General features: G+C 39.7%; 1 protein-coding gene across 5 annotated transcripts in view; it reads right to left on the bottom strand.

Moving 5' to 3' along the window:
• Positions 1-21,959, bottom strand: part of TENM1 (teneurin transmembrane protein 1) — a 1,495,391-nt gene extending 1,473,432 nt beyond the window's left edge. For all 5 annotated transcript variants that reach the window (XM_075068828.1, XM_075068831.1, XM_075068830.1 and 2 more), the window contains exon 1: positions 21,712-21,959. The gene's annotated coding sequence lies outside the window, so the exon portion shown is untranslated. The remainder of the gene's footprint in view (positions 1-21,711) is intronic.
• Positions 21,960-22,254: the final 295 nt, after the last annotated feature.

The raw sequence follows: 22,254 nt of genomic DNA, 5'->3' as shown, positions 1-22,254 counted from the left end.
TGCTATACCAGTCTCCCCCTCTCACATAGCAGGGCATTTTATTGGGTTCAGGGTGGAGTTACAGGGCTTCCACCATAAAACCAATAATTCCGGATAGACCCTTCTCAGCTTACCCCTGGATCTCAGCTTATTTCTGAATCCTCTTACCCTCACCTAGCAGGGAGGGAGAAGGTACCAAAGGTGGACCTTGGTCCACAAGAATTGAAGGTCTCCCCTTTTCCTATAGACACAGGGAGAAGTCCCAGGTCTCATTTACCTCTGGCAGCTGGTCCTTTTATCTTTTCTTCTGCAGTGGACACTGGTGGCACATTGTGATGAGCTCGACACTTTTACATTTTGCAATGTTAAACTTTCAAGTCTTATTCCTTTCAACCCAACTGTGCCTCCGCGATGCTGCAAATAAGCCAAAAAAAAAAAATCCACCTGAGCTCAGCCAACCCAGCCCCTCGTGAAAAATTCCTTCCTGTTCCCATAACAAGTGATTGATCAGCCCACAGCATCCTGCAAAAAACACAGCTCCTGAACAACTAAAGAGTGGGAGGGTGGGGCACATAAAGAGACAAGAGGCCCTTGAAAAGCTTGGGAAAAATTTAAATAAATGGGAGGCAGGAGTCCCAAGCAATCCACCCTCTCCCTCCAGCCCAGCCAATGGTAGGTAGAGGATCTGAGGAGGAGATGGGCTCTGGGACCGAACTCATTTAACATGGTGCTGTCCACCTCCCGACCCTGTCTTCCATATGCTGCATCAACTCCTTCTATTAGGGGCAGAGGACTGGAGGGACAAACATAAGGTATCACAGTGTCTGGTTTTGTGCTCAGATTCCACTGTCTGCAATAACTGATGTTGGCACTTGCAAATGATTACATTTATAGGCTTGCACCTGCAAGTGATTATGCATGTAACAAATCTGAAATGTTGTGGCACTTCAGTACCATCGCACTGCGTTTGTGCTTTCTCACTCGTACAAAGAGGGTAAAATATTAGTTAGTATATTGTTTCTGATCTTGATTACATAGTCTCCTGATACTAACAGTGTGTTCTCATCTAGTGTGTCCCACAACGATGAGAACTACCTGAAGAGAGCATATATTAATTTCACACTCAGTTGTCAGCTCTTACTTAGTCACTCTGCAGCACTACAATAAGATAAGTAATACTAAAACAATCCCCCTGATCACTGAAATATAAGCCATGATATAATGCAGAGACCAGCATTTTTACATCTAAACAATGGCCCATGAAAGAATTCCTGATTACTAGGAGGTCTTTTTATAGTAACAGAAGTAATTCCTTCCCAGAGATTAGCAATAAGATCAAGTAACACTGAAAAAGTGGGTAATATAAAGTTATATGCTCCATTTCATTTAAAAAACAACATGCACTACTATGTAAGGTAACTCCCCTCTTTTCATGTGTCAGTATAATAATGCCTGCATCTGTAATTTTCACTCCATGCATCTGAAGAACTGGGTTTTTTACCCATGAAACCTTATATACAAATAAATCTGTTAGTCTTTAAGGTGTCACTAGACTCCTCATTGTTTTTATGGATACAGACTAACACGGCTACCCCCTGATACCATGCACTACAATATTATCATTAGTTTTGTTAATCCCAAATACGATCAGAATCTAAAACAAAATATAGAACAATGATAATTTTCAGATTTTTTAAAGGTAGAAATGTAAACAAGGTTATTAAACAACCCCATAAGATGCAAATGAAAAACAAAAAATTAAATTGGAGAGATGCTGTACAACCATTAGTCATGTCTGACACACACTGTGTTGATAATATCTATACATACTTTCAATGACTAATATGACTCATTGTAACATCAACCCAGTGATTACTTATATGAAGGCTGTGAAATAAAAGGAATTGTGCAGAAGAAAATAAAGGAGTAACATAGATATCAAAATACTTATCTTCCCAATAATGCTGTTAACCTATTTAGCCACTGCACTATGTTATCCAAATCCTTGGCGTAAATTAGGGATGAAACATTTGGAATTCTATGCTCATGCATTTAATTCCAAGCCACCTCGACATTTGGTATAAAGTAACTGCTATTAAAAAGGTTTCAGAGTGGTAGCCATGTTAGTCTGTATGAGCAAAAACAATGAGAAGTCCTTGTGGCACCTTAGAGACTCATGAATTTATTTGGGCATATGCTTTCGTGGGCTAAAACCCACTTCATCAGATAGCCCACTTCCACCTTAATTGAATTGGCTCGTTAGCACTGACTCCCCATTTGGTAAGGCAAATCCCATCTTTTCATATGCTGTGTATTTATAGCTCTCTATTGTATTTTCCACTCCATGCATCTGATGGAATGGGTTTTAGCCCACAAAAGCTTATGCCCAAATAAATTTGTTAGTCTCTAAGGTGCCACAAGGCCTCCTCGTTGTTTTTGCTATTAAAAAATACAACCGTTACAACATTTCCCAACAACACTGGTACATAAAATACCAACGTTAAAAGCAAATCAAAGCATGGGGTAAATTAAGGTATCTCAGCAACAGTTGGCCAAAGATGACTTGTTTTTGAAACATCATTATAGATGAAATTTCTCTCACTCAACATTCCATTAAAAAATGTTAAGGTTGCCTAGTTAATGAAAGGGTACTTACTAAAGTAGACAGTTGTTAGGAAATGCCTAAGTTCAGAAGGCATGGTAAATTTCATACAAAAGTGGACTATCCACCTAAGTATTATTTTTCAGAATCTGGACCTTAGTGCATGATTTCTGCCCATACATTTTCTTGTTAACCAGCAGCACAGCTGTCTTTTGGTGCAATACAGGGCATGAGGCATTTAACTACAAAAGTAACTTGGCATCCCATGCATGAACATAGCCTCCTTTAGCTAGGCACTTTACAAACAAGAGAAGGAGTGTGAAAAAAGTGTTATTGTGTATGCTCAGATTTTTAAAGAGATTACAAAAGAAAGAAAGAGCTCTCTTTAAACAGCGCTATGGAAATTGGTCAGTGCCATTAATGGATAAAATCTCAAAGTACTGAGCATACTGAATCTGTCCAGTTGTGAAACAAGACTGCTCACAGAACAAAGGGAAAATCAGACAGTGCCAGCATATGCCAAAGGATGAGGATTGGTAAAACTGAAGAAAGACAGGGCCAGATCTGGCCCAGGATATCTGCCAAAGGATACCGCAGATGTAATCATGAGTGTGCACAGAATGTTTACTTTCCTCAAACAGTTGTACAATGGAAAGACTCCAGAGGCCAAAGCTGTTTGTTGCACAGACAAAATAAAGAAAAATGTGCTAGACTTCCTTTTTTTAATTGTGGTCTGCAAAGGCAAGGTTGATAGCTTACTGGGACATTATAAAACAAACACAATGGGCTTAATCAAACACACAAATCAAATCAGTTTTAGTGTATTTTGACACTTTGGTCTCTTGTAGGGAGATCATGTAAAGACTGCCCTGAAATGCAGACCCCTACAGTGCAAATGTTGTTCAGAGAGTAACAACTCCACAGCTGCCAAAAGAGGCAGAGTTGGGGGAAATGAAGAGTCACAGAGTTATCACAAGGATACATTAATCAACTGAATGGTGCTCTCCTGTTGCTCTTGTCATGAAAAACAGGAAGACAGATTCATGTTCATCTTATACTTTCTCTGATAATTGCTGCTACGAAATATATAACTTCTCAACTTTGAAAGGATCTTATATCTAGGGCAAAGGTATTCTGAAGTGTACTTTCTCAGGTAAATTTAATTACAAATTTGGCATTTAATATGGTATCTGTGGTATCCCCAGGCTAACGTTAGGGAATACAAACACTATTGTGGAGAAATCATCAAGAATTTAGATGTTCAGAAGCAGAACATAGTGCCCAGAGGAGTTGTAAAAATAATGTTCACTTTTTGTTAGAAAAAAATAAATAAAAACCAACAAAGTGCCAAAATATTGCCAGATCTGGGAGCAGTAAATGAACATGGATTTCATCCAGACAAAGTCATAACCGTCTTACAGTGCAGCTAACTACAATACTATACATCTGAACTGAGACAAATATTGGCAGATTTGGTTAGAGTTAAAACAGATGGCAAGATCTAATGGAAGGGGGTGACAACTGTCAATGCTAAATTCAGTAGTCTAAGCTACTACAGTGTCACCATAAAAGACGTTACCAACCGGTATTTCATATTATATTCTCATACATCAATATATGGTAACTCTTAGGAAATGATGATTTACACAAGGGTCATCACTAGACATCTAATTCCTACTGCTGGAAGTTGTGATTCTGAGGAATTGGTTGCTTTAATTGGAGCTTGCTCCAAAAGACTATGCCTTGAAAAAGAAACCTTCTTACTGTTATTCCTTTGCCTCCAAAAATTCTGACTTCTTCAGGCAGAGTAGCTAAGAACCTGTCTGAAAGAGAGAACCACCAAATATTATAAGTAGCACAAACAAATGAGATATGGTTAACAATTCAAAGGGTGGCATATAGTCACACTGCCATCTGCTGGTGATTTTTCAGTACTGGAAATTGTAGGCATCTGTAGAGTTACGTTCATGCTAATAAAGTTTTTGTTGATGAAGACCAGGCTGCATTGTCACAACCTCCCTAGCAGAGGTTATGAAGCAAATGTAACTACGGTAGTTATTATTAAATGTATATACCGCAGTGGCACCAAGAGGCCGCAATCAACTTTCGGAGCGCATTTTACTAGGCACTGTGTAAACACATACAAAGAGATGGCCACTTCTCTCAACAGCTTCTAATCTATGGTACAGGAGGGAGGAAGAACATAAAATTGTCTGCATTAGTGTAACAAGCGAGAGATTTGCAGGCTTGAAAGTGTTCCAGGATACAAGAAATACTGACTAGCATTAACAAATGTGAGAGAAGCAAGCAAAGCAGCACAGTGAAGCTGAGCATTGCCACTCTCTTCTGTACCAGCGACTCTGCTTCCTTTTATCTCCAAGGGAAATGAGTCACAAGAACAAACCAAGGGATGCAATGGCAATTAGTGTCACTTCCGTGGCCATTACTGCCTTTTTCTCCTCCTTCCAAGCCTCAGGGGTAGTATCTCAGCCTTCTCTCTTCTGGCTCTCAAACAACATGAATAAATTGCCATCACTAACTATGCACTTAAGAGACAACACCCACTTATCACCTTCTGACAAATCCGAAAGAACCCAAGTCCTGCACAGAATAAAAGCAGCTCTTATAGTTGCACATATGTATCCTGATATAGAGTTGCTGAGCAGAGGTCACTTTTCATCTTTTAGGTGCTTTCAATAATGAATGAGATGCCTCAAAAAGGTCAAGGGAAAGTTCCCTCCGAAAGCTCTGGATGCCTCACTTTTGCATGCATGCATGTGTGCGTATGTTCTCTCTCTCACTCACACACACACACTTACCTTGAAGTGGCACAAAATTCTGCATTTCATCCCCCCTACAAATTCAAATATCTTAAAAAAATGCAAAGAGTCTGCTTCCCTGAATGGCGTTTTAAAGTCTGTAAAAGATTAAATGCATTTTGAAAGCATATTGGCACATACCTGCAATTCTAGCAATAATCAGGCTCCATCGTTTTGCTTGCAGTTCTTTAATGTGCTTCTCTTTGGCTTCTCCTTTACAATAGTGTGCTCTAGCATCACTATATAACACTAAGTACTTTTTGTTGAGGTGTGCTTGGCACTGGCAGCTGGGGGACTTTGATGCCAAGTTCTGAGAGGGATTTTTTACAGCTGTTACATTTGCATCTATGACCAATAGCTTCCAATACCTACTTATTGTAGCAGGTGTAAAACTGTCCCTGGAACTAGAATAAGGTCAGTCAGAACCAGCTTTACATTTCTGGGAGCCCATAAGAATACGTCTGAGTCTCTCAGTTGAACTTAATTTTTTGTCCCTCTTTGCAAATGTTGTGGCTTATACAGCTGTCATATTTTAAATCAACTGTATATTCTACATGCTAATGCCAAAAGCAATTACCTGGCAAAGTAGTAGGCCAGGAACTGCAGATTTCCAAAGTAGCACGCCGTATGTCAGATCAATTCAAGCAACAGTCTCTGTGAGATAAAGTTATGTCTGAGTTTGTCAGTTGCTACATTGTGTGACTCAAGCTACAGGTTCTTAATTGAGAAGCACAGAACATACCTAGGAGACAAAGCCAGCAATTTCTGCAGGTGTGCTGAGGGGTAGCAGCTCTGAGGGGGCCATTTCAATTGCTGGGCCGCTGCTCTATCACTGTATTTTACAGCATACTTTTTTACTGATATTGCAGACATGCTAAAAATGTATCCTTTCTAATCAAAGCCACTAACACTGCTTAGTCATTCTACATGAAACATGATCAATTACTACATAATTCTGTAGATAGAAAGACTAGGATATCGCAAACTTCAAAGAAGAATATTAAAGAGAATTTTGCAGAAGGAATGACAATTTTATGTTGGGGATTTTTCTCCTGCATCAGAAGGCTCATTTTAGTTGCTACCATTCATCTCCCACTAAAGCAAACCATAAAAACAGTCTGGTTCCTGGCAATGGTTTTTCTTTATTTTATTTATTTATTTATTTATTTAACGAGAGACTCTCTTTGTTACTTGCCTTGAACCATCATGGATGTCATATTATCCTTGTGAAGGATTTATTTTCAGAGGGGTATGCACAAGGTACCTTTGCCCAACAACAGGTGTTTTCGTCTTATTTTCTGAATTGGAGTGGCTTGGAAAGTGCATAGAGAGAATTATTTGCCATTATGGCCTCCATTTTTAGAACAAAACTTATGTGCAAATGCAGTATTTATGTGCACAAATTTCACACAAGAAAAGACTACATTTAGAAATTTGGAATCAGGTGGTATTTCGGGTGAATAGTTCCTACATTTTCCTTTTCAGCCACCATTTAAAAAGAAAAAAAAATCTCCTTTTAATTGGGTAGATTCTTGCTTACCTGAACATTGTCTATTAACTAAGTTAGGCCCATAACTCGGTGAGAAAAGTGAAACACCGCCCATCCCCCCCCTTTGGTTATCTCATGCCAGCAAAAGAATTCTGTCAATAGGGGCTGAAGGACATCAGGTCTGTATCTGGGCCTGAAGATTCTGAGCAGTTGTTGAAATTCTAGTAACAGTAGCCTGCCTTAAAAGGGCAAGATTTATAGCCACAATTACCATATATTAGGATATGAGACACTGCAGTTATGGTCTTTTCTCTGTAAAGGAAGATATCATTCTAGGATACATGAGGTATTGCAGTAAGTGGGTATAAACAGGATCTTTCTGTACATAAATAGGAATATATAGCTAGATGCACTTCAGCTCAAGTCATCTTTGAGTGATGGAACGAAAGGACAGCTCTGGAAGTTATTGATCATACACTGGGTGTGGGTCTCAAAGTAAAGCTGATCTTTAGTAACTATAAGGATCTGTTGTGAAAAGGCAAGAATTTGGGGTAAGTCTGAAAACCCTTTCTCACCACTGGATTTGAAAAAAGGTTGGGCTTCCATTCGGTGGTCCTCTGGCACTGTGTGTTGGCTTTTGGTTGCTCCAGTAGCACAAAACCAGTGGATCCAGCCACAGAAGAATCCTCTGATAGCATAGAATCACCACAACAGCCCCTGCATGTGGAGTCACCGGGGGAAAGACAAGACCAGATCTCTCTTATGTCTTGGTGTTCTCCAGATGCCAGAACAATCCCTTGATGGGCATCGTAGGTAGCTTGAACATGTCAAAGAGACCATCCGGTTGCTCTAATTTACACCATGACTAGATCAGCACCCCAATGGCCCCAGCACTAGGGGAGTGCAAAAATGAGTTCAAGCTACCTATGTGCCCTCCCCACTGTAGCTGCACTGAATGTGTCTCAGCAGCATTTCAGCATCTGGCCCCATATCCTTAGCTATTTAATATTCTGTAGGATTTTATTGACTATGACATGACCTTTTAAGATAAGTGATTTAATGTGTAACCTTCACCCTGGAGTGGCACTTATACAACGAGCAAGTCCTCATGCTCCTGCTTCTCCTCCATCCCTGTTTACCCCACCTTCTCCCTTCCCTGTTTTTTTGTTTTGTTTTTCTTGCCACAGCCCTCATCCTGGTCTCTTCCTTGCTTTTGTCTCTCTTCCCTGCTTATCTTAATTGGCTATTCAGATGCAGCACCTGCTCCCCAGGCATGCCCACTGATTTCACACCCTGGAGAAGACATACTGCTTTCTGAAGTACCAATTCAGTCCAGCAAGGGAGAAGTGGCCTGAACCCAACAGAGGCAAGAAATGAGTGTGTGTGTACTGGAAAAAAATGTAAGGTGGAAAAACACCGATCCGGGGGCACAGGAAGGAATGAATATAGAATCAGAAATTCTATGGCACCTAATTTTATTCCTTATTAAGACAACGTTGCCAATTAAGTCAATGGGGATTTTTCATGAGTAAGGAGTTCAAGATTTGCTGGAAACGTGTATCTGTTCCATTTAGAATTATAAAAATATCATATGGCCCAACTAGGATACAAAAACATATAGAACTTTGGTGTTTGAGTTTTTCTTAGATTGTCAGGACCAACTTAAAATTTTTGAATAATATTTGGAGCCAATCCAAAGTACCAGCAAAATTTGCAGCAATTAATTACTATTTTCCTCTGCAATTTAATTTATTGTCAGGCTTTAGGTGTAAGTTACAGTATGAGGTTATAACAACAAAGTCATTTTGCAGGTTGCTATGTGTGTGTTAACAGTTAATCAACAACATTCTAACAATAAAAGGAAGTTTTAGTATCTTAACATTAACTTTGCCTAACCTCAATATCAAGATTAAGAGAGTTCATTTAGAACGTTTATTTTGACCATTTTTAAATGCTTCTCTACTATATTTATATAGTGGGGTCCCGCAGATGTCTGTCCTGGGTTGAGGACTAGTCAATATTTTCATTAACAACTTGGAGAATAGGGATGATACCAAGCTGGGAAGGGTTGCAAACATTTTGGAGGACAGAATTAGAATTCAAAATGACCTTGACAAATTAGAGCATTGGTCTGAAATCAACAAGGTGAAAATCATGTGCAAAGTGCCACAGTTAGAAAGCAAAAAATCAAATACAAATTATAAACGGGAAATAACTGAGTAGGTAGCAGTACTACTAAAAAGAGCTGAGGGTTAGAGTGGATCACAAATTGAATATGAGTCAACAATGCAATCCAGTTGCAAACAAAGGCTAATATAATTCTGGGGTGTGTTAAGAGGCATATCACATGCAAGACATGGAAAGTAATTGTCCTGCTCTACTCGGCACTGGTGAGGTCTCTGCTGGAGTGCTCTGTCCATGTCTGGCACCACACTTTAGAAAAGATGTGGACTAACTGGAGAGGCAATAGGAGTGCAACAAAAATGATAAAAGCTTTAGAAAACTTGACTCCAGAGGAAAGGTTAAAAAAAAAACAACTGGTCATGTTTAGTTTTGAGCAAGGAAGACTAAGGGAGGACCTGATTACAGTTTTCAAATATGTTACGGGAGATTTAGGTTAGTTATCAGAAAGAACATTCTAATGATCAGGATAATTAGCTCTGGAATAGGCTTCCAAGGGAGATTGTGAAATCTGCATTATTGGAGGTTTTTGAGAATAGGTTAAACATCATCTGCCAGGGATGGGCATGGGCGGCTGGTGACCGGGCCGTTAGGGGCGGCTAGCCCACGGCCCCTTCCCTTGTGCCCAAGGCTCCTCCACCCCTCCCCTTCTGACCCCCGTTCCCCTTCACTTTCTATCCCCCACCCCGCAGGAGTCCAGACCATCCCCACCGCAGTCCCCAGCCTAACCACTGGGTGGCCAGGCGGTACAGCTGCAGCATCCCCAGCCCCGGTGCTCCAGGCAGCACTGCCACAGTGCCCCCAGCTCTGGTGCTCCAGGCAGCCAGCCCCAAAGCAACAGGTGGCATGGCTGCAGTACCCCCAGCCATGGTGCTCCAGACAGCGCGGCCCAAACACCACCTGCCCTGAGTCCCTAGGGAGGCAGGCCAGCCAGCCAGGGCAGAGTGCTGGGAATTGCAGGATGGGATCTAGCCTGGGGGTGAAGTGTGGGCACGGTCATACTAGGCTGTTTTGGAAGTCACAGCCTACCCCTGCCTACAATACCCGCCACCCATGTGGATGGGGGTAGGTTTATTTGGTCCTTCTTCAAGAGATTAGATGACTTCTTGAGGTCCCTTCCAGCCCTTCATTACTGTGATTCTATGCTACCTCTCATTGGAAGTGCAAGTACCCAAATACCACAAGAACGGCTTTTCCATTCAGCGCAGTATATTTCAAATGTAAATGGTGCTAGGAAGTGGTTGGAATCTTAGAAGAAGGCCTCGACAGACATTTCCAGATTGATTTCTGGAAAAGAGCCTTTTGGTTAATCTCAATTATTCTCCTGTCCAACAGATCAAGGTGATGATTTTTTTCCTCTTCTCAAACACTTAGAATGGCCTCAGATTCATAATGGCTAATGCAGCAATGGGAGCACATAGGGTCAAAACCAATAAACTGAGTACAAAATAAGCAAGGCCATTGGGTTTCAGCCCCAGTATTTTGAATGCTAGGAGTAGTTCTAATTGTTGTATGCCTCATGGAAATTTGCTTGTTGCACTACAGCACTCAGAAACCTTAAAGGAAACAGTAAGAGTGGAAATTTGAAGACTGGAAGATTAAAAGCGTGGCGGATTCTTGAAAGCATACCTCCAAGTCTCAGTCTTTCCTTACAAATAAGGAAAGACATCTCCCATAGGTACATTAGATTTTTGTCATTGATGTAGTTACATTGAAAATCCATCCCAATCAAAAACCCAAGCATATTGCTTACATTTTGCTTCCTATACGGGTTATGACAGCATCGCTATAGGTTTCCTTTAAAAGGTTTTTCTTCCAGGAAATACCCATTGTCTCATTGAAACTGCAAGATGCAATTGGCAGGTAGAGCTTTAAGCCTTAATGGGAAAACCACTTGAATTATGACAAGCCATTTCTCACCCTCATTGGTTCCAGCATGGCAGTCGACAAAGACTTGGTTAACAGAGTATTTAGACTCCTGAGCCATGGGCAGCACCTGATCTTGGTTTCTTCAACCCCTACCGTATCCGCTTACCATTATCTGCAGGGCCTGACAATTTACTCACTTAGAAACTCGCAGCAATCTTTCATTATTTCCCTTGCTTAAAAAAAACCTGTCTCCACCAGTCTTATACTTCACTCTTTAATCAGCACAAACAAACAAAACTGTTATAGTCAGTGGCTGATTGCAAACCCTACTTAATCTCTCCCAGTGATAACAAAAATGAACTAACTCCAGCCTTGTGTTGGCCTGTCAGAGGAGCCTTGGCACAGTTCATCTTTGCATTCTGATAAGTTGGCACTGAAGGCTTCTTATGATGACTCTGAAATGAGTTTTTACAGCCAGGTTCAAGAGCATTTTTCCTCTCTGAAAAGCTGCTGAAAAGTCCATGGGCATGCATGCCATTTACCAACCACAGGCATAGCACAGTCTGTGTTTCCTTCTCACGCATGGTGATCCACCTCAGTGCTGTGTACCCAACAACAACAAGGAAGTTTAAGAACCCAGTAATAATACAGTTACAAGTTAGAGTTCACACGGGACCCAACCTCACTGCCACAACCAGCGTTAAAGTTTTGGATTGACCTCAGTTTTAATCTGACTGGGGAGACGTAGTCAGGTTCCATCTACACTAGTTGTTATAACTATGTTGCAGTCAGATCCCTGATTCACTTACAGTGGCAATGTAAATGCAGACTCCACGGAATGTCTGGCACCTGCAAAGACGATGGATTCTGTGTGTCATTTTGATGCAAAAGAAACTTCTCCCATTCTTGTTCCACTAGTAAACTGGTTACATGCTTAGTGAAAACACAGCTTGGACATTTCACTTTCACATGGCCACTGGAAAACCATAGGATATATATTGAGGGATGAGCGAGCCAGCTGACAACATGAAAACTGACTGAAGCCTTTCCCCATCCCTTAAAATGATTTTTTGTGCCTCTGAAAAACATTTTCTCCCTATCTCGTTTCTTGCTGTTGCACTTTCTAGTTCTGGTTGAAATCAGAATCATATATGACAAAATAACCTGAGAATAGCTGTTCTTATGCTCTCATTCAGCCCTACTGGAAATATTTCAAGAATGCCTGTCTTGGTGTGATTGCTAGATATCAGCAATCTGTTGGGTAATCACTGAAACTTTGGGTGCTTATCTGCGTACAGCTTCTGAACTTTGAGATTCACCCATCCTGAGTCAATCCTGTTGCACATTTTTGTGGGCTGAATGTGATACCCAGATGACTAGCAACAAACAAGGGAAGACTGGAGAGCAGAAGAGAAGGAAGTTTTTATTCTCTTGTCTGGGAAACTAAAACTCAGCCTAATTGTTTCTTTGGTTTATTTAAACACTTAAAACACTAAGAACTATTTTGCACTGTTTATCATCATCATCCTACTGAAGGATGCGAGAAGGACTTTTGGTTTCTGTATCATACACACCCACCAGAACAGTGACTTATCCCAGGCAAGTCAGCAAATAGAATTTTTCAAGGCTGGAGTAAAGTTTCCTGTGTTAGGGGCGTAACTATTTTGTTCATCATTAATTCATGATGAAAATTCATCTCCACATGAGGAAAGCCATTCTTCACTTCACTCTACAGGAGAAATCATGTTTATTGCTCTTCTGATGCTTCTTCATCAGGGAAAAAAAAAAACACCTCTTCCTTTCTGACAAAGAAGTCAGTTACCCAGTTCAGTTCCCTATAAGCTATCCCTTCTGCTCACGCATGTTTTTCTACTTTGTGGGGCACAGTTCCTTGGTGCCTCCTTCCCTGAAATCGCAATGAACATCCCAGGGTCTCACTCCCTTGCTGCTAACGAAAAATTTTTCCCCTCCAAACAAATGTTGCTTCAAAGAAATTTCAAAATTAAGCAAGCTTTATGAAGCTCCAATAAACGTGATATTAACTGATGGCATACTAGAGAAATTGGCGGATTTCCCAGAGCATCTCTGAGGATTCACCAGAGTCGATTAGTAAATCTCTTTCAGGGTCAGAGAAATACCTAGAATGCCAGTTTTACAGACTGTATCAACATCTAATCTAAAGAACTTAATACTCTATCAGACAAGCACAGCCTTCTTATTTTAAATTTCCCTTGTTAGTTTCATTAAGTTATTCAAAAAGGGTGATAGAAAGAAATGCAATACCAAATAGCTTAAAACAATTTAATGAGCCCCAAAAAACTCCTATAATTAATGCTATGGTTCCTTACTGAATATATATTTTTCAAAATAATTTAATATCACTACTCCATGCCAAAGAGTCTAAACTAACTTTCCAAACAAGCCCATGCATGAGGAAAGAATCTTTATCATTTTACAACAAAAAAATATTTAATCAGGATTTTTAAGCATCTATACCAGTGCAGATGATGAAATGTACAATAAAAAAAGATCAACACCCATAAATGTGTTTCAAACGTCTCTTTTGAGACAGCTGTGGTGAACAAAGTGAACGTGTCACATTGCGTCATCACGTACCCTGGGGTGAGATCATACATTCTAGTAGATAGTAGCATATTACATCAATTTGGCAAAGTGAAAAGCTGTACACAAAGTGTAGGAAACAAACCTCCCCATTCGTTGGTTCATGTCTACTATAGGCTGCACCCAACCCTCTGCTTCCCTCCCCACCCCAAAAAAAAGAACTTGAATGCACCCAAATTTGCAGAATGTGGAAATCTGGATCCAGAGCCAAAAGTGACATTTTAGGACTGTGTCTAGTAAAAGTGACAGATTTCTATATTTACTCTCATTGGCTGGAATTCATTTGTGGTAGGAAAGGGCTACACAGGGGGATCTAAGCAAAACAGCAGTGCAGGGGGTATTGTGCCCCTGCTATTCAGCATGAAAAGTGCTTTTGTATTGGCCTCACCACTGTGGATGCATGGGACCCACATCAACAGATCCAATAGCCTCAACACCCTGCAAAACTGAGGAGGTGGCTACTATTCCAGTTGATAGGCTATGTGTGGGGGAGGCAGAATAGGTCAGGATGGGTGTGTTGATTTTTACCTCCTCATCCCCTCTGCCTCCACCTGCATAGAGCACAATGCAGGTAGAATGTATTTCATATAGCATGTGCTTGTTTCATAAGTCAAAAGATTACTTCCCAAGCTGCCAATACTACAGACGCAGCTGGAGTCTGAGAAGCCGCACTCTGCTCTCCCTGCCTCAACAGTACATCATCGCCAGGAACAAACTCTGCAATCTAGCTGACAGTTTTGTTATTAATATGATTTCCGTTATTACTTATACGGCACCCACAGACGTGCTAGGCATTGTGTTGTTGCTGCATGAGGCAGAATAGATTCAGTCTCACACTGCCACAGCTGTATTTGGTTTACATTGCTCAGAGCACCAAAAAACATGTTTGTGTTCGTCAAGTAAGCAGATGTGACTCAAGGACACACAGGGAGCACCTGCTAAGGTGGCGTCATTCTTACATTGTTATTTATTGTTTCCCTCCCTCTAACACAAAGGTACCAGCCCCTTCCTGGAGCACTGACAATCTAGAAGGTCCACACACTTATTCATGCTGAAAGGCCCTTCTTCATGGAGGCAGGAATATATTTTTCAACACCATGCCAGAGGCACCTAGAATTCAAGGTGAAAAATTCCCCCACCTCATCCTGTTCTTGTTATAAATCTAAACAAATACAGCACAAGCCAGAATGCACTAGGAAATGCAGAGGTAGCAACACTGACAGCATACTGTGGGATGGACGAGGGGAATGTAATATTTACCTTAAGGTATCAACCTCAGTTCTTGGGAGCATCACAGAAGTAGTTGGGGGGAGTTAAAGGGACTTCTCTGAATACAGTCACACTAGGAGGTCTCTTCTGATTAACAGGCAGAAAGATACACATACAGCTGTGTTTCTGTGGAGTTGCAGAGACACCCAATGGCAAGTAATATGTCAACACTTTAATATTGGTGGTAATTCAGCTTTTAATAAGTGAACTTTGGTATCCATTCCAATAAAAAAATCACACAAACACACAAGGAGTTCAGTAACATGCAATTCCCTTGTCATTCCGCAAGAATTATGTTCACTTACGTAAAATGTTAAACCTAGGTGATTATTTTCTATCAATACACCCAAGACCATATTAAATTACAAGTATATTAGTGTCTGAAGGGCAGATCCTGCTACCCTTATTTATGCTGCATAGCACCTTACTCTGTGTGCAGTCTCAATCTCAGCAGGACTGCTGGCAAATAATACATTAGTCAATCAAGTGAAGTCATCAGAGCCCCAATCTATGTGAACTACGTTTTGGCTGTTCTATACTAGTATTTTTTTCCTGTCACTAGAAAACAGCAGCCTGTCATTTCTGCAGATCCAAAGGCCTGATTCTGTTATGCACAGACTGTGCACAGACTGTTGAATCCACTTTGCCTATGAATCTGACAGGTGTTTTCCAGGCAGGCCTGGGTAAGTGTGCCACCCATTCCAGATTTTTATGATTAGCCTTATACTTGCAAATGCCTAATGGCAATGTTTCAATGTGTGTAATTAATGTAAGAAAAACTTACCCATTAAATACTAGTAATTTTTAGATAGAAAACAGTGAAAGAAAGATATTTATCATGAAGAATTCTGCTTCACCTTTACTGCCTCTCTCCAAAGGTGTTTTTATTCTTCTCTTGATGTCTGCATCTAACTCCAATTAACACTGAAGCAAGCAAGGTGCACACAAAGAGAACATATAGCGAATGATTTGAGCACTTCAGAAGGACAATTTTCTTTCCTGGCTTTCTATTGCTTCTTTACTAGTGACGACATACATTTGCTGTACATCTTATGCATTATACTGAGCACAATGATTCTGCAAGGTTACCTCTGATGAATTACTTCACAGATGACGTTATCTGAAGAGATACTTCAAAACAAAATATAAATATTCAGTGTGACAATCTTGGTCTCTTGTACCAAATTAATGCAATATTTTAAAAAAACAACCTACAACCCTTCTCCCTCCTATCTCTATCTTCTGTGTGCAAAAAAACAGTTACCAGTATTTCGTGGACCACTTTTGATGACTAGGACTGACTAGACTTTTGATGACTAAGAAAAACTGAAGGCTGTAAGATTCTTTTAAAAAAGGAATTAAAAAAGGAACCACGTGCTCTAGTCCACCTTAGGATACAAGATCACACTGTCTTCATAAATGCATGCTAAATGATATTGACAAGCCTTTCTGCTTGTTCACCTCCAATAGCTGGATGATAATTATATTTGGGGTTTTTTGTTTTTTAATTTCTGTACCAGGTAAGAGTCAAACTAAAGACTAATGGAAGTGACTGCCCAATTTTTACTAAGTTACGCCAGATTGCATTTTTCACTTTTTGTTTTTCCTGCACAGAATGTAAGTCCACTGTATCTAGCACTCATTAGATACTGATCTAAATCCATCTTCCTTCATTTCATTGTAACATGGCACATTTTCTAATGGTTCTAATCAGCCTAGTGGAGCTGCACACCTCAATTCCATTGGCTAAAAAGTTAACACACCCACAGTTACACCCTGAACTATTGACTTTTTTTGTATTATAAGAAAAGAGTGTTATTTATTCCAATTCTCCCCCTTGTGCTCCTTGAAAAATGAGGCTGAATGAAACACAGCACTAAAACATATTAAACTAGGAGCCCACTTAGCCTCCAATTTATTTTCTGGATCTCACCATTATATCATACCCTCAGGTGTCCAGTGTCTTTTGGGGCTCTGGACATGCTGAGACATAACAGGATGTCCAAAATGTCTTGGGATGTTATTTTATTTTATTTTTAATTCCCTGCACCTGGAGGACAGCCTCCATCAGAAAAACTGCTCTAAGATCAATATTTGGGATTGTCTGGTTGCATACTCTTTCACTCTGTTTGGATTCAGTATTACGATTTCATTTAAGCAATAAAATGATCAGAAGTAATCTCTGACTAATTGCATCACGTATAAAATGTTATAAGAAGATAAAGAGATGAAGGTCCAGGGTAACACACTGCAGGCTAATGTTTATTATTTTCAGCTATATATATATTGCAAATCCAGCCTGGATGCCACTGTTTTTTCCCCTACCGCAGAAGCATTAACTGGGCAAAATTCAGTTGTTAACTACTCTCTCGATGCTAAACAAAGTTGGGGCGGGGGGAAGAGGGAGACAGATAAAAGAGAACATATGCCACATAGAAGACAAATAGAGTAAGAGCAATAGCCACCGCAAAATTTGCTACTGGTGCATTAGTTAACAGTCACTTTGTTAAGAGCATTAATGGTCCATAGTGAGCTAACAAACCAGCTGTTAATTGCTAGTAATGACTGGTTTCTTGGGGATCATTGACTAAATAAATCTCAGAAGTTGTGTTGGTAAGTAACTTGCTATTTCTTTCAAGTTGGCAACATAGCCCAGCATTAAGCAGCTATAATATTAACTCTGAACTTGATTCTACATACAAAGCAAAATATCAGTGTCAATGGTCATCAAGGTTCCATCCTGAAAAATTATTATTTAACATCTGGAAGGTTAAAGAAAAGCCAGACCAATATTTTTCGTTTTCTAGCCACTTAAGAAGGAACATACCTCTGAACATGGACATATCTGTTGCCCTCCTCTTCACCCCCTCAAAAAAAGGGGGGGACCGTCTTTTCCTACCATCACACAGCATTGGATTGTTATGGAATCATCATTCATCCATGTGCAGAGTAATGAGCTATTAGGGTGTACATTTACTGTTTTGATTTCAAAAACAAAGATCTTATGAAAATCTATCTAAAGCGAGATCAAGAGATAATGGCCTCTTGGGGGAGACATAATAATTCCTATTTATACCAAAGCTTTGTAGCTCATACTTTTTGTTGTTATAACCTTTATGCTATGGTTAAACATATATTGCATCTTCTGGTCAATTTTATCTCAGGAGAGAGTCGAAGGGAAGGAAGAAATACTATTTGCTTGTACATATGCTTGAACCTTACATATGCACATTGCAGCAAATATGATCTTCAAAATGGATCTAACCCTCACTCACCTTAGCAGCAGCTGAGCTATCAGGCTCAATGCCACAGGACAGGATAGCTCAGAGCTCTGGTACAAAGACCTGTGAGGAAGTGACCAGAATTGATTACTGCATAACAACTGTGTGGTGGACCAGAAGACATGAGTTAGTTAGTCGTTTCAGCTGTATTCAGATTGTTGCCCATGTAAGAAAACCCCCTTACAAAAAGAGTGCTAACAGTGACAGGGGGAGGGATAGCTCAGTGGATTGAGCATTGGCCTGCTAAACTCCGGATTGTGAGTTCAGCCCTTGAGGGGGCCACTTAGGGATCTGGGGCAAAATCAGTACTTGGTCCTGCTAGTGACAGTAGGGGGCTGGACTCAATGACCTTCCAAGGTCCCTTCCAGTTCTAGGAGATAGGTACATCTCAAATCATTTATTTATTTATTAATATCCCCAATTATTTATTTATTTATTAAATCAAAGATGAAAATTCAGGGACTGAACGGGCCACAAAGATTGAACTACTCTTAAAGGCCTTTCTCCTGTATAGAAATCTGCTAGCATGCATCCCCGCAGTCATGAAGAGTCTCATTAAAGGCAATGGGATGCACATAGGTCCACGCACTAGGGGAGCCCAATGCACACTCAAACCTTACTCTCTAAAGATGGTCTCTTGCAGCTCAGGGTTGAAACACTGTGGAAGGACAATATGAAGAAGCTTGCACGTCTGAAACCTGTTGTATAAATGAATAAAGAATTTGAGCCTCCAAGGATTATAATGTTCACCCAGCACCTTTCAGTAGCACACACTATCATCAATGTAAAAATCAACACACACACTATTTTCAAGTCACATTCATAAGTTACAAACAGAAAAAAAAAAGTTGCACAGATTTTAGTACTACCAGGAACAGGAGAAAGGTTTAAAACACTGGAATACAATCATTAGAAGAGCAATAAAATGAAAAAGGAAATATTTCTACAAGTTGTCATCCTGCAAAGTCTAAAGAGGGTAATAGAAGATGAAATCCACATGAATAGTTGACTTAAAGGTTTATCATTTCTCTATTAATTAAAACAAGGTGCTTCAGTCTTTGTAATGTCTAATGTGCATTGCATGTTAACAAGATTTTGAAATATGTAAATGTCACTATTCATCTAAGGATCTAAACATTTCACAAACATTAAACATCACAAGCACTGCAAAAATAGGCAAACACTCATTTTACAGATAGGTAAACTGAGGCACAGAAAAGTTAAATGACACACCAACTCAGCAGCAGATTTGAAAAGAAAACAAGCATCCTGATACCTGATTCTCTAAACACACCCTCCTTTTAGAAATGGCAAATGTGCCATATCAGTGACTCTTTGTAACTCAGATGGTTAGACAAAAACAAAATTATATAAACCAAGTTAATTTTCTGACTCCATTAACTTTTCTGGGGTCATGTTAGGGATGAATGTCTCCTTAGGGAAATCTGAGAATCTTTACAGGAACAAGCATGCACACCTTGCAGATAAGAAACAAAATTTGAATTTGCTTAAAATTGTACACCAAATTTGTATTTATGACATGTTTCCACGTCATCATGTTTCTTGCTATTTTTCTCAATGCCCTTAAATTAGTAACTCCATTGAGCACGACATCTCATAAATATTTACCTCTACAAAAACAGAAGACATGTTCTTACTTTCTTTATCATGTTCTTCTAGCAGCAACACATACCAAAGGAGTCAGAACTTCAGTGGTCAATTTTCTGTTTCAGGTTTCCTTCCAATTGTGTATCATAACAGGTTGATTGAAAACCGAGTACTTAAACAACGGAGAAATCTCCAAGAAGTTGGACTTCTCTGTGTCCCTCAAATGACAGTTCAGTAAAAAATAAGGCATGGAGGATAAAACTCCTTTCATGTGGTATCAGGACTCTTAAACTGAGACTGTTCAGGGAACTCATTGGACCTAATTGACTTCACTTGGGCTGAATAATATGCACATATTTGTAAATTCCATAGCATTGATTTACTATCAGGCATAATTATAAATTCTGAACATTGAGTTTTCCCCAGGACATTTAACATGCCAAAAGACTAAAAAAAGATATAATAATACAAAGTACACTCATTTTCTTTCAATAGAATTTTTCTCCACCGCAAATAAAACACAATCCATCTTTATGAAAGTATTTATGCTGATGGTATTTTTCTAGATATTAAATAAAGCAGTCAGAAGATGCAAAAGGTTGTATGGATGCCATCAGAAGCCTAGGCACAGAATTATGTCTAATATTAACTCATGCTGAACATCTGTGAAATTAGTGGGCCTAAGCACTGAATGTTTTGAAGAACACAGGTTTTCTAATTCTGTTATAGGAAGGAAAAGCAGAGACCTGGTATTCTTGCTCACGTTTTTTGCCTTCAAAAGAGATTTTTGCTTTATCCTAACAGAATTCACCAGTCACAAGAGTCTGATATTACAGACAAAGCCATGATAAGACTTGTAAAAGTTTGCCTAAGACCCAACCGCTACTTAAAAAAAGACCGTAACTTAAATTTAGCGTTAAACAACAAAACTTTAAAAGGATCAACTCTTTTGGTAAACATCATGATAGCTCTTGCAGACTAACTTAGGCTCTGAGAAAATTTAATAGCCATGAATTTTTAAAAAAGCATATCCTACTATCAAATTCATGTTTTTTAATAAGAAACTTAAGTCACATGACCATCGCAACGTGGAAAGGTTATGTGAATGTCAAGTAAAGGTTAATTCATTTGATTCAACAAAAACATAAAACGTCAAGTAGAAAGTTGTGAACAGAAGGATCTCAAATCAGGTTAGTAGGGCTTTTTTGTTTGTTTGTTTGTTTAGTTTTGTTTTTACATTGATGAGAGTAAAGACAGAAAAAAAGAGCATCCCCAAAACTCCCATCCCATTCCACACCCTCTTCCCAAACCTTGCAGAGGTCGTCCTGTATTCTAACGGCCTTTCAGCAAGTAATTCTGGAAAGTATTATTGCCAGCAGTTCAATTCAAGGCTCACAATTATTTTTATTGTTCATTATTAGTGGCAGAGTATCAATCTACAACAGAAGACATGTCTGCAACAGAAAAGTTTATAAAAACTCTTGATGAAATATGCACGAGTGACTATGAAAATGTAAAAGTACATTAAATGTCGGAATAACTCTGAATACACTAAAGCCTATTTGCTTACTTTAGAGCACACAATGAATTTATGGTAATCAGTTTGGGACAGTAGGACATCAGTGTTGCTAAATATGCAGAGCAGCTGTTTCTGTTATTATAAAATGGCTAATTTTTACTCATTTGTGACATGGGTTCATATCTGGGTAACAGCTGCAGTTTCGACCAGCTGCATCCTGATGCTAAATGCACACATCTAAGCAGTTAGATGGAAGTCTAGATTGCCTTACTTTACAGCACTAAGTATTAGTGCCTTTCCAAGAAATACCCTGAAGGTCATTGACAATTAAGGCTCCCCACGGTCCCTTTCACTCAGGGAATGGTGGCTAACAGACACAAGGTCTCCAGAAGTCAGCCACAGTATTGTAACATAGCAAGTACTATAGTAACTGAGCTGCATGAATTAAAGAGGATGCTGAAAGGGCTTCCTACCTGGTATAAGTTGCTACTTCCCCTCACAGCCTGGAACCCTAGATGCTGGCTCTTCTCCTTAATTGCTGAGATAACACGGATTTCTCTAGTAAGAAGTGGAAAAAAAATAAGAAAAGGTTCTATTGGCTGCTGCCTTCTCCTTAAAAAGATTACTTCAAATGCCTCTCTCTCTCTCTCTCTCTCTCACTCTATTTATTTTCTCTCCCTCCCAGAAGAGCAGTTTAGAGGGAGAGTAACGGAGTGTTTATCCTGGCTCTGAGGATGCACGCTTGTGCGATAACTGCTTGCTCCCTGCAGTATAGCTGGCATGATGTGATGTGCATACTAAAGCAGTTTGCATTAGGCAAGGCTTAGCAGAGCTAGCTTCCCAGTTTCCACCTTCTATATCACAGAGCACGCTTGCTTTTTAGAAAACTGTGGGGCTGTAATGACACAAGAAGACAGAGCCCTGGTTTAAATATAACTGCATTTTCTTTGGGGATAGTGTTTAAGCACAGGGCTATATTTAATCCCAACTGCTCTGTGCAAACATAAAAGGAACTA

This window comes from Chelonoidis abingdonii, chromosome 8 (assembly GCF_003597395.2).
Source record: "Chelonoidis abingdonii isolate Lonesome George chromosome 8, CheloAbing_2.0, whole genome shotgun sequence".
Classification (NCBI taxonomy): domain Eukaryota; kingdom Metazoa; phylum Chordata; order Testudines; family Testudinidae; genus Chelonoidis; species Chelonoidis abingdonii.
The sequence above is the reverse complement of the archived record's forward strand: the minus strand, read 5'-3'. Positions and strand labels throughout refer to the sequence as shown.